The following is an 11,207-nucleotide window of genomic DNA, read 5'->3' as shown; positions in this document are numbered from 1 at the left end:
TTTTACATTTTTTAGGGGCATTTTGCCCTGAGCCCCTGTTCATTTCTGACCTTGATCTACAGTCATTATTTATGTATTGACAATAGATCACATGACTACTTGTGTATGTGAAAGAGACTCCCTCATCTCTTTGGAACATTTTAGCACCTTTGTTATAGTTTTACAGCAGCAACTTTACTGCTTTGGCTCACACTCACTGTTCTCAGTGAAAAAAGTTGTGATTAAGCCACCGTGCTCTCCCTGACCAGCACCAAATGGCCGACAAAGTTAGCAACTATTTAGCAGCTCAGATACGTTTTCTCAGGATTTGGTAGAGACCAAAATGACAAAGACAAAGTTAGCAACATGCTAGTAAACATAGTGAAGCATTTAGTAGCTAAAGAGCTGGATATTTTTTTCTCAGGAGTTGGTAGAGACCAAAGTGGCAGACAGACAAATTTAGCAACTAGCTAATAAACGTAGTGAAGCTTTTAGCAGCTAACGAATCAGATACTTTTTCTCAGGGGTTGGTAGGGAGTCTTAAAACAGAGCTTAAAGGAGAGTGAATATTATTATTGACTTACTTACAGTGACTGGCAAAGATACCAGTAACAACCCCAAATGAATGCTCCATGCTCCATGTTCCATATCTGCAGGATGGGGGTCAGCCCCTTATGTTCCTTTATGAATGTTTTTTCCCCATCCAAATAAGGACCTATGTTCCCTCAGCATCAGAGCATAACACGCTGTTGGGGTCCCCCAAAGGCCGGGGGTTAGGGTTAGGGTCAGACAGACAGAAAAATGAACAAACAAACAAACAGACAAGGGCAAAAACATTACCTCATTGGTGGAGATACTGATCTGAGGGAACATAGACACACTCCCACAGGATGTAGGCAACTGTTTGCTAACAATTTTGCCAGAGTTGTGTCACTTTTAGGTTATAATCTTTGACATTCAAATATGGTAATAATAATTTAATGTTACTTTTCAGTGTCAATTTATTTAATGCAGCACTAATTCAACATACATTCACTTTTACATTCCAAATAAACAGAGTCTGGTAGGTTCATAAATATGCTGCTGATGAACAGGAAGTGATGCATATTGGTCCGAGACCACATGAAATAGAAGAAAAACAAAGCTGTCAGCCTGTAACCTGAGCAACTGAATAAGAGCGCCACCTACGTTAATTCCCAAACAAACAAACTTAATTCCCAGAAAATTGAAAAGCAAAGGCTTCACGGCAATGGGAGTGCAGAATCACTCGGCGCTATCATAAGGTCACTCTATAAAATCCAAGATTGGATCAAAAATGTCACGTCCCCAATGCTACGAGGAACTTCACCATCTTACAATGTCAAAGGCTCAATAATTTTGTCATCTTTGGTACATCCAGCTCATTTTCAAACATGTTTAGGAATAGATCACATTTTGGGAAATACTTGTTTTCTTGCTGAGAGTTTGATGAGAAGATTGATACTATTGTCATGTTTTAAAAGTGATAAGTTGATCTTATGAAGGTAAATATGTTGCAAAATACAAGAGCTTGTAGATTTTAACTCTAAGCAGAAAAATGAGTGTGCATATTATCCAAAATGTCAAACAATTTCTTTAAAAAGTTCCATTGTTGCTATTTTTGATTTGTCACACAGGCTGATATAATGTCAGCAGCATAGGCTATATCCTCTTCAGCACACATGAATGATAAGAAAGACTTCATAAAAAAGGTCACTGCAAAAGTTGTAGAGAAATTACTTCTGCCCTCAAATAACCTGATGAGCAAAATGTCAAACGGTTTGACAATCAATAACACTGGCTAGCCAGAGCAAAGGTCTCCATCACTCTGTCTCTATTTCTGTGTGTGTGTGTGTGTGTGTGTCTGTGTGTGTGTGTGTGTGTAGGAAGAAAAAGACATGTTGCATCATTGCTGCAATGTTAGAAAATGAATATGCCATTTTTATCCTTTGTGGTTGCACTATTATATTATAATATGTGATCTTTGGAAACTGTGTTCACTAAATGTGAGATGGTCTATGATGGGACTAAAAGCAGACCCTAGTTGCGTCCTCTTGAAGTGAGGTGCCTGTGACATATGGATTCTGTCACCTATGACAACAAATGTTTTCCCTGTTAAAGTTTTCTTGAGCAAGTCTCTGACAAACTGGCTGCATAACCTTACCTTAACCTTGTAACCTTACATGGAATTTGATATGAACCTTGCATTGTGTGTGTGACCTCCGGCCTCCCTGTGTAAAAGACAGGGGCCAAAGATGAGTACGGACTTTGGTGAGATTATAACAAAGTTAAAATCAACTTTATACAACAGAATGTGCAAAGACAATAAGTTATTTTGCTGTGTTTTGAATGCAGATCAGTGCTGTGCTCTCAGAGCTACTCTCTAATATAAGTACACACTTATTTAGCCTCAATTACAGACAAGACTTAATGAATGCCAGAGCAATTGTGTGTGTGTGTGTGTTTGTGTGTGTGTGTGTGTGTGTGTGTGTGTGTGTGCGCGCGTGTGTGCAGGTGTGTGTGTACAGGTGTGTGTGTGCAGGTGTGTGCACAAAGACAGTGGTATGACACACAGAGAGCATCAGAGGCACCAATAAGAGTTTTGCATGGTAATAGATGTTCTGCTGAATTAATGACATTCAAATCCCAAAGAACAATACGGAAAAGTCACGTCAAGCTCGTTGTACCTTTGTACCAGGTTCAGTCTGTGAGTTATTGGTCTTGGGTCGCCATCTAGTGGGCATTCACAAAACGCAACAAACTTCCTTTCTTTCCTCATTTCCTTGCTTGCACTGATACAAATGTTGTATAATCCTGCCAAACCCATTAAAAGACTGTACAACAAGAACTGTGACAACAGGATAAAACAGCATAAAACAGCATATATATTTATATATGTAGGTAACACTACTGCGTATATATCTATAGCTACATCTATCAGAACCATCACTTCTGCACTTATTTTGCACAACCTTTCTATTTTTACAACCCACAAGTCAGGTCATGTAGCCTAAGTGTTGTAATTTGTATAATGTTTATAAAAGATTGAATTCCATTTACTTGACTTTTTATTTTGTTGTTTTTATTACTCCTAGTTCTTAGGATTTTATCTTCAAAAAAAGGTTTAAAAAAACAAGAAAAAACTAATGCTGTAGTAATGGAACTTGTTCCTCAACAAGTGAAGGCACGTTTTCATCAAGAAAACATGAAGTAGGTTTTTTTTTTTTTTGTTTTTTTTCACAGTGTTCTATACAAAGAGTTGACTTAATCAAATCCAACAGTTGACCCTCAAAATGTGAATCTCAACAATCTAAGAAGATCACTTGAGAAGACCTTGCAGTCCTTCACAATGAAGAAGAATTAAATCTCCTCCTCTGCTTCAACCATATATACAGTAGTTTCTTTTCACAGTACTCAACAAAGATGAAAATGCACTTGATGAAATAGCAACAATGGACTGAAAACTCGTGCAGCAGTGACCCTCAGGGCCAGCAGATGCTGACTTGAGGAGACTCCTCGAGGTCCTGCTGGGAACACCTGCAGTGTCTCTTCAGAGGGATGAAAAAGAAGAAGAAACTCCAACTGTAGATTGTAGTTTTAAACAATCATCTCAACAAAGGTGGACGTTGACTGAACTGATAACTGAACTCTCGACGATGAACACAATGTGACTGGACTACTAATCTTTAAACACTGCCAGACTAAACACATCTATCTATCTATCTATCTATCTATCTATCTATCTATCTATCTATCTATCTATCTATCTGTCTGTCTGTCTGTCTATCTGTCTGTCTATCTATCTATCTATCTATCTATCTATCTATCTATCTATCTATCTATCTATCTATCTATCTGTCTGTCTATCTGTCTATCTATCTATATATCTATATATCTGTCTATCTGTCTGTCTGTCTGTCTGTCTATCTATCTATCTATCTAACGTTGTAATGTTACTTATAATTTACTGTTTTTACCCTCATGCCTGATATAAACTTGTTTGCCCATCAACCTGAAACAATATCTTATATTTAAATGACAAAACACCAAAGTCAAAGTCTAATATTACTTTTAACTTGTTTAAAAGATTGTATCTTTATGACAAAATTACAAAATATAAAAATACAAAATTAAACCATACATTTGGGTCACTGGTTCAGTTGTGTGCATTCAGCACCAACATGAACAGCTCTTCAAATTACACTGTAGAAAATATGAATACTAATTACTTAATCTGTTTCAACATAAGAATATGATTGGCAAGACTGCCTTAAAATTTAAGGTAACTAAGTTAGTGTCAATTTGTTCACTAGCCTAGTTGTAATGTAAAACACGGTGAGTCAACTTAACTGAACTTTAATAATTTAGACAAACTTAAAGTTAAATTCACCCAATAGCTGTTTATATTATTATACTATTATATTAACAAGAACTGACAGTTAGGCTTGATTTGAAGTTGTGTTTATTTTTTCACTAAAGTAGATTCAAGCCTGATCCATCCTACATTATGCCACCTAATCATTACAGCTTCTGCTGAACTCTTGACAGCCATATTCAGTTAGTGCTGATCCGGTTTCAGTGTTGCTGAGCAGGGATGTGTTTACATGAAAATCCTGGAGAATTTCTTCTTAATTACACTTCCTATATTACTCCACAAGATGGAGCTATGAGGTAAAATGATGAGTGAATACTGTTTCTACTAGTAGGATATGTACACAAAACTCAGATTATTTGTATTACATTAAATCTCAATCTGATGTAACTGCAACAAAACAACTATACAGCCTATTTCTGAAACCTTTTCAACTATTAATGAAAAATCATTGCAACATCTGGATGAATCCTGAATAAATGGCAATTACCACAAAAAAGGAGTGTTTTAGGAACAAATTCCTCATTTGTTCATCACTGATGTTGCAACTCTCTACTCAATAAATCACCACAAAATACATGACCAAAGGCATATTTATTAACCAGGTTAACAAGAAGAAACATTACCACTTATTTAACTGAAACTCTGACTGATTACAACAAATCAAAGTAAAAAGAAGAAGACATTTGCTTTAAATTACTAATATATCTACTATTCTCAATAAGTGGCTCATAATTTAAATTTTTTAAATAAAGTTACAAAGATTTAAATGAATTCTTACATTGACACAGAAATACCCATCATCCCTATCAACAAAGGTTGATAAACAAAAGCAGGAAACAAGGAGGGTGTTGCAAGGTCATTAGCTTAGCTACAATTTAAATTTGAAGGCTACTTTAACTCTGTGTTGCCTGATACAAGATCACATGGTTTCCTAAATCCCAGTGCTGTGTCTCTAGAAGCTGATTTCTCTTCTCTCAGGTTGGAGTTGGGTGGAAGTGTCCTGGGAGTCTACTGAGGTCACAGGACTCCATACATTGAAAACAAACCTCAAAGATGTGAGTTGTACCACCAAATAACTGAATGAACACAACAAGGAGAGTCAGAAGATGTTCATCAAGCTCAACAAAGTCCTGAGAAGAGGCCTGATTAGGCAACAAGTGAAAACAGCTGTGTGGGTGAACCATGATCTTCAATAAATAAATCAGAGGGTCATAAATGATCAACTTATTGTCAGTCTAAAAAAGTTTGCAAAACAGAATTATACATCTAGAATATCCTGTCAAGGCATTGTTGAAGTGCTTTTTAAACCTCATCACACCTAAACTGTGTTTAGTCATTTTTTAACATAAATAAAGGTTTTCTTTCAACAAACGGGTCACAAAAGATTTGTTTGATTAATACTTCAGTGACATTTTATCTCACTTACACCTGAGCAGATAAAACTGTGCAGCTTGATGTGCTGCTCAGACTCAAAACCTCTTCAGGTTACAGTCTGGATGGATACATGTTAGGCAGTGAAACAAGCTGCAGACTATAAACTGTGGACATGGCTATAGATCTGGGTGTTGCTGTTTCTGTGGCTTTGATTGTTTTGATTAGCAAGGCTGTGACACTTACCTAATGTTAACATTAGATAAGGGATAACAGCTGCAGTCAGAACTCAGCTTTCCTTTAATATCTTGACTATGAGTGACTTGTGTTGGTCAAGTCTTGTGATCAGTTGATCAGTGACTTCTTTTCCTCCAACACCACATGAAAACTCTGCTGCTCCAGGTGAGGCTCGAACTCACAACCTCGGCATCACTCTGCAGGTTACTGTCTTATAAGTACCGCGCGCTGACCGATTGCGCCACTGGAGCTTGTTGAGTTAACAATTATTATTAACAATTCAAAGGTTTAAATGGTATATAAACTATTGGATAATCATTTTGTCAATTATATTAACCTGTATGCTTTTCTTTCTCAGCAGCCACCTCCAGTTTCTATTTTACTTCAAAATCACTTTATTTTCAAATGACTGCTCCTCCGGGAACAAGTCTGTGTGCCTTGTTTCAGTTGGAACTTAAAGTTATTGGTGTTATGCATTTCCTTGTTGTACATATTTAATGGAGTGTAAATCCATCATGTTCTCCTCCGTCTCTCATAATATCCATCTCCTCGCCACATTCTGGTGTTGTTGGTCAGTTTCATGCAATCTCATGTCTCCCTTTATCTTCTCCTTCCACTTCATTCACATTGTATCACAAGTGTTTGTTTGTTTGATTTTAAATTTAGTATCTAAGAAAAACTGCACTGGGCCTCACAACAGTATCAACCTTCTGTAAAATACTGCAAGTGTTGGCATGAAGATTATTTGCAGAAAGTAAGTACATTTTTGAATTTTAAAGTAATGTCACTGACTAAATGTCTGAACAGATTTGCATCGACATATGTTGTTGATTTCCTTTATATCTGATGCACTTTGTGTTGTATGACCTGTGTGCTGAGGATTTTTCATAAAAATGTCATGCCATCCATCACAGTGATAATCTAGTTTCCTATATAAGGTCCATTGTCATCATGTGGTAATTGGTTCCATTTTTCAAAGTGTGCACCACATCACCATGAACAAATAATTGAATCCTGCTCTTCTGAGGATTTTCATAAAATAGAAATAGTGGAAAAATATTTTTAAAACACAACAGTTTGTTCTGTTAAGTGAAGAAAATGAGCTACAACATGCGAAAACATTGGTATGATCCTTTAAATGTAACCAACCAATTATGACTGGACTACATTAAGTTCCTGATTTTTCTCAATTCTTATGTGAAATCCTCTCAAATACTCAAAACCAATATTTATTTTTTAAAACTCCAAACAATGTAAAGTCATATTTTGCTATGATGACAGTAAGAATTAAAGATAGCAGGTTGAGAAGGGTAATTAATGCCTCATTGAAATCTATAAAAGCTTCCTAAAGCGTGAACACACCTTGTAAATCCCCTGTTTCCTGCCCACACTGATTATCCTCAAAGCTTGTTTTCTGCATTAATTGACTTTTGTCTTTTTAAGGAAAGCAGTTCTCTGTATGTCCTGCACGTAATGAGTCTCTTATTCAGCAATGGGCAAAGAGTGTTGCTGTAAAAGAGAATTTAGAAACAAGGCTTCATTGTATTGCCAGCATGTCTGCGGATAAACAGGCATGTGTATGCATACAAAGATTTACACATAGAACAGTCAGAGAGGAGTTTTGTCATGCTTTTGCTGTAGTTCTGCCAAAGAAAATCCTGCCAAAAATACTGAAATTGAAAATAAATGAAAACAAATGAATCCCAAACTACAGTGATTCTGGCATACGTTTCTTCCTCCTGTCTTTATTGGTAACTCACATGCAAAACAACTCAGGTCCAGTGCCTCCTAAGCATAGGCCCATTTGTCAGAAAGCTTGCCAGTGCTACTTCCTGCCCTGGCCTTCAGCAGGATGAGGTTGGCTTTAAAGTGATGCGGTACTGCATGTAACCGAGCAACCGTGCAACAGCAGGCGGAAACATAGTCTCTGTGTAATTCTTAGAAAACACAAAGCCCACACACACCTATTTACACAACTACTTACATACACATAACTTACACACTCAGAGATTTGCTGTAAGTTGTGCTTTTTGTCAGGGAGACTTTAAGACGATGTAATACTTGATTTTTACTTTTATTGTGATTTAAAACTAGTCTAGTTTTTGTCCTCCTGTCACATTGAGTAATCCTGCCTCAGATTCAGTGCCTAGTGGTTTAGAAATGCTTAAAGTTAGAGAAAACGTTTTCACACTTATTTGTAACGATGCATTTTCTATATCTGCTTGTTTAAACACTTCCTTCCAGAGATATGATGCTCACGCTGAGTGAAATATTCAAAAGCAAGCAACTCCTCCTTATTGCCTTTCCAAATAATAATGAAATAATCAGTGTCAATGTATTTAAAAATGTTTGCGTGCTTGAAAGAAACTAAATTGGCGGTCAGTGCATTTGTTCAGGTGATGTTTCTTCAGTAACTTGAGGTTAGTTGCTCCCGAATAGTCTGCAAACCACTGAATATCTGGATCGTCACAGAGGAATAGGAATGAAAAATGAAAGTTTCTTTCATGAATTAACTTTAAGCTGCCATGGGTATTCTCTAAAATGAAAATAAATGCCTGAGTTTCTGATTATTCTTGTGATCACTTCCTATGGGTGATATTTAAACTGTGAGTTTACACCAGCTGTGTATTCTTTGTTCTTGAGTTATATTATGATGGGTTCACCACTAAGGCCCTGTACAAAAATTATTGTGTTGTGTAGGGGGGAATGAACCTTATGTGTAACTTCCATTATTTCTCAACTCAAAGCTAATCTCAAGTTTATTATGTTACTGGAACAATATTTTTTACATAGCCTAGATCTCACATTAGGAGTGGAATTAGCAATTGTCAAAATGATTCTAAATGCAACAAATAGTGCGTCCTGTTATCCGTTCCTTCCAACTGCTCTTTATTTTTCAACCAAGAGCTACTAAATGAACATTGATCAGCACTGTCACTGAATAAGCAAATGAGGTGCAGACAGCAGCTCTGTGGTTGCTGAGGGGCTTCAGCTCCATCATATTCTGACTCCACCCAACAGAACAAGTTTAGTTGTCCTCAACATGCATTATATTGTAGGTGTATATGATACATTTAACTTTACATAGTTCAGTAAAAGTGACTGTTGACTAGTGAAAAAATGGCACACTCTTTAAAGAGATAATGTCCAACCCCTGCTAACTATAGAGATCCACATCTACTGTTTCTCAAAACTGGCATATTGGCCCTACTATGAACTATAAAAATGAAGCCCTGACATAAAGACATGATTGTTAATCTCCCATATGGCACATGACCCCCCACCCCCAATAATTTTTGTACAGTCCCCAATATCACTGACAAGATGAGACCAAAACGTGTGTAAAAAAAAAAAAGCTCTCTTGCCTAATATGCAGTTTGCAGATTCTTCAGGTCTGACTCATGTAATCAATGTGTTAATTACACATAATTAAAGGGCACAGTGTTGCTCTAAAGGCTTTGATAGCACCCTGTGGAGACCAGCGCACTTGACTACCCACCAAACTCAAGCCAAACCCAGTACAATGAAGTTAAAAGTTGTTGTTAATACCTGTCAATACCATCCCATACCAGTCAGCCCTTACTCACTCAGTTCGTACCTTTACTCATCCTGCAGGTCCAGCTCACATGTCTGTGTAAGATTCTCCAGTGCCCAATGGTAGTAAGGTACTATGCCATAAAAACCAATGCTCCCATGATGCTATTAGGGAAAATATCCCACTGAGACTACAGCTTTCCCAAACTTGCTCTTTTCTTTCCTGTACACTATGCAAATTTCTGCATCATGTGCATTTCAAAGACAATTTCAAAGTCCAACCCTCCAGAAGCAGCAAGATTTTAAGTGATGCTCCTTTTATGACTGTAGATGAAAAAAAAATCAAAGCATCAAAAACAGACAGTATCTCTTTTACATATGTGCACTCACACATCTGTTTCACTGCAGTGACCAGTGTACAAAACCAGATGTTTTTTGAAAAGAGATAATTCAGTGTCACATGACAAAAGCTCAGCAACTATATTTTGTATTTTCTTGCACTTGTGGGTTTGAGAGATAAACTAAATGCCAAAACATGTTTTGTAGTAAAACCTTAGAACATAAATGCAAAGTGAGAACAAAGAGAGTAGAATGTGCGTTTGAAAGGCTGCGACACAATTTGCAATCACACAAAACACATGCGCACACTTTGCACGCAATAATTTGTGAACAAACGCACTGAAGAGCTTTTTTGTTATTTCCTCAAGGGAAATCAGGAAGCCACACATACGCTGCCTGTATTTTATTATCTCTATTGCCACGAGGCAGGCATTACATCCTTTATTTTCATTCAGGCGTTCACCACCGCACCAACAGTGAGAATTCATCCCTGCCACACCCAGAAGCACCTGGCCAGGCTTGTATAGAAGATAATCTATAACCACAGAAATGAACCTTTGAGGCTGTATCCTTTGCGCTGTATCTTTTCACATGTGATGACCACATTGTGGCAGTGACTGACTGTTGCGATAAGCAGTGGTGGTGATGACAGATGTGGGTTAGATGAACCCATCAAAGCTTGTTGTTGGAGGTGTATGTTGGGCGAATAAGAAGATCCAGGGGGTTGTAGGAACAGGACACCGACCCTGCAGGGGAAACCATTCAAGGGGGAGTAAACCACCACTGCGACATCTGTGCAGAGACACACCAAGAGATCAAACTATCAATCAATCAGACCAAAACAATAATGCTTGAATTGGACATAAAATGGTTGAAATGAGACCTGACAACAGCAATAAAATAGTGATATTTAAGAAGAGTGTCTTTCAGTTAAAGAAGTAGGATTCAAACACCTCATACTGACAGTTTCTTCTGTTGATGTGTCAAGAAACTGGAAAGTACCAAACACTCACCTGCACTGATCATCTTTTCCACATCACTAATGTCTGAGTTGCAAAATAAACATGGGGCAAAACGTATAGATATTTCTAATTAAATTTCGCTCGAATTACTCATCAGCGTAAACATGTTTGTCTGTTAGCCCTGTGATTGACCGAGAATAACGGGATGGGTGAAATAAATCAGCACCAGGTGAACTGTGTTCCTCTCTGGTGCTTCTTGTGCACAAAGTCTTTCTTCATTCAAGACAGTTTGGACAGTTTATGATGACATTACCATTCCTGAGGTTTTCAGGCATTTTTTTCAAGATGTGTAACATCTGTAAAACATGCTATAACTCAGCTCTGTTGAGTTG

At 37.3% G+C, this 11,207-nt stretch overlaps 1 non-coding gene across 1 annotated transcript; it reads right to left on the bottom strand.

The window, feature by feature from the left end:
• Positions 1-6,137: 6,137 nt before the first annotated feature.
• On the bottom strand, positions 6,138-6,231 carry trnai-uau. Its single transcript has 2 exons — positions 6,194-6,231; positions 6,138-6,173 (listed from the first exon to the last, which is right to left on the bottom strand). It is a non-coding gene; the product is annotated as a tRNA-Ile (tRNA).
• Positions 6,232-11,207: the final 4,976 nt, after the last annotated feature.

Source organism: Thunnus maccoyii, chromosome 20 (genome assembly GCF_910596095.1).
Source record: "Thunnus maccoyii chromosome 20, fThuMac1.1, whole genome shotgun sequence".
Taxonomy (NCBI): domain Eukaryota; kingdom Metazoa; phylum Chordata; class Actinopteri; order Scombriformes; family Scombridae; genus Thunnus; species Thunnus maccoyii.
The sequence above is the reverse complement of the archived record's forward strand: the minus strand, read 5'-3'. Positions and strand labels throughout refer to the sequence as shown.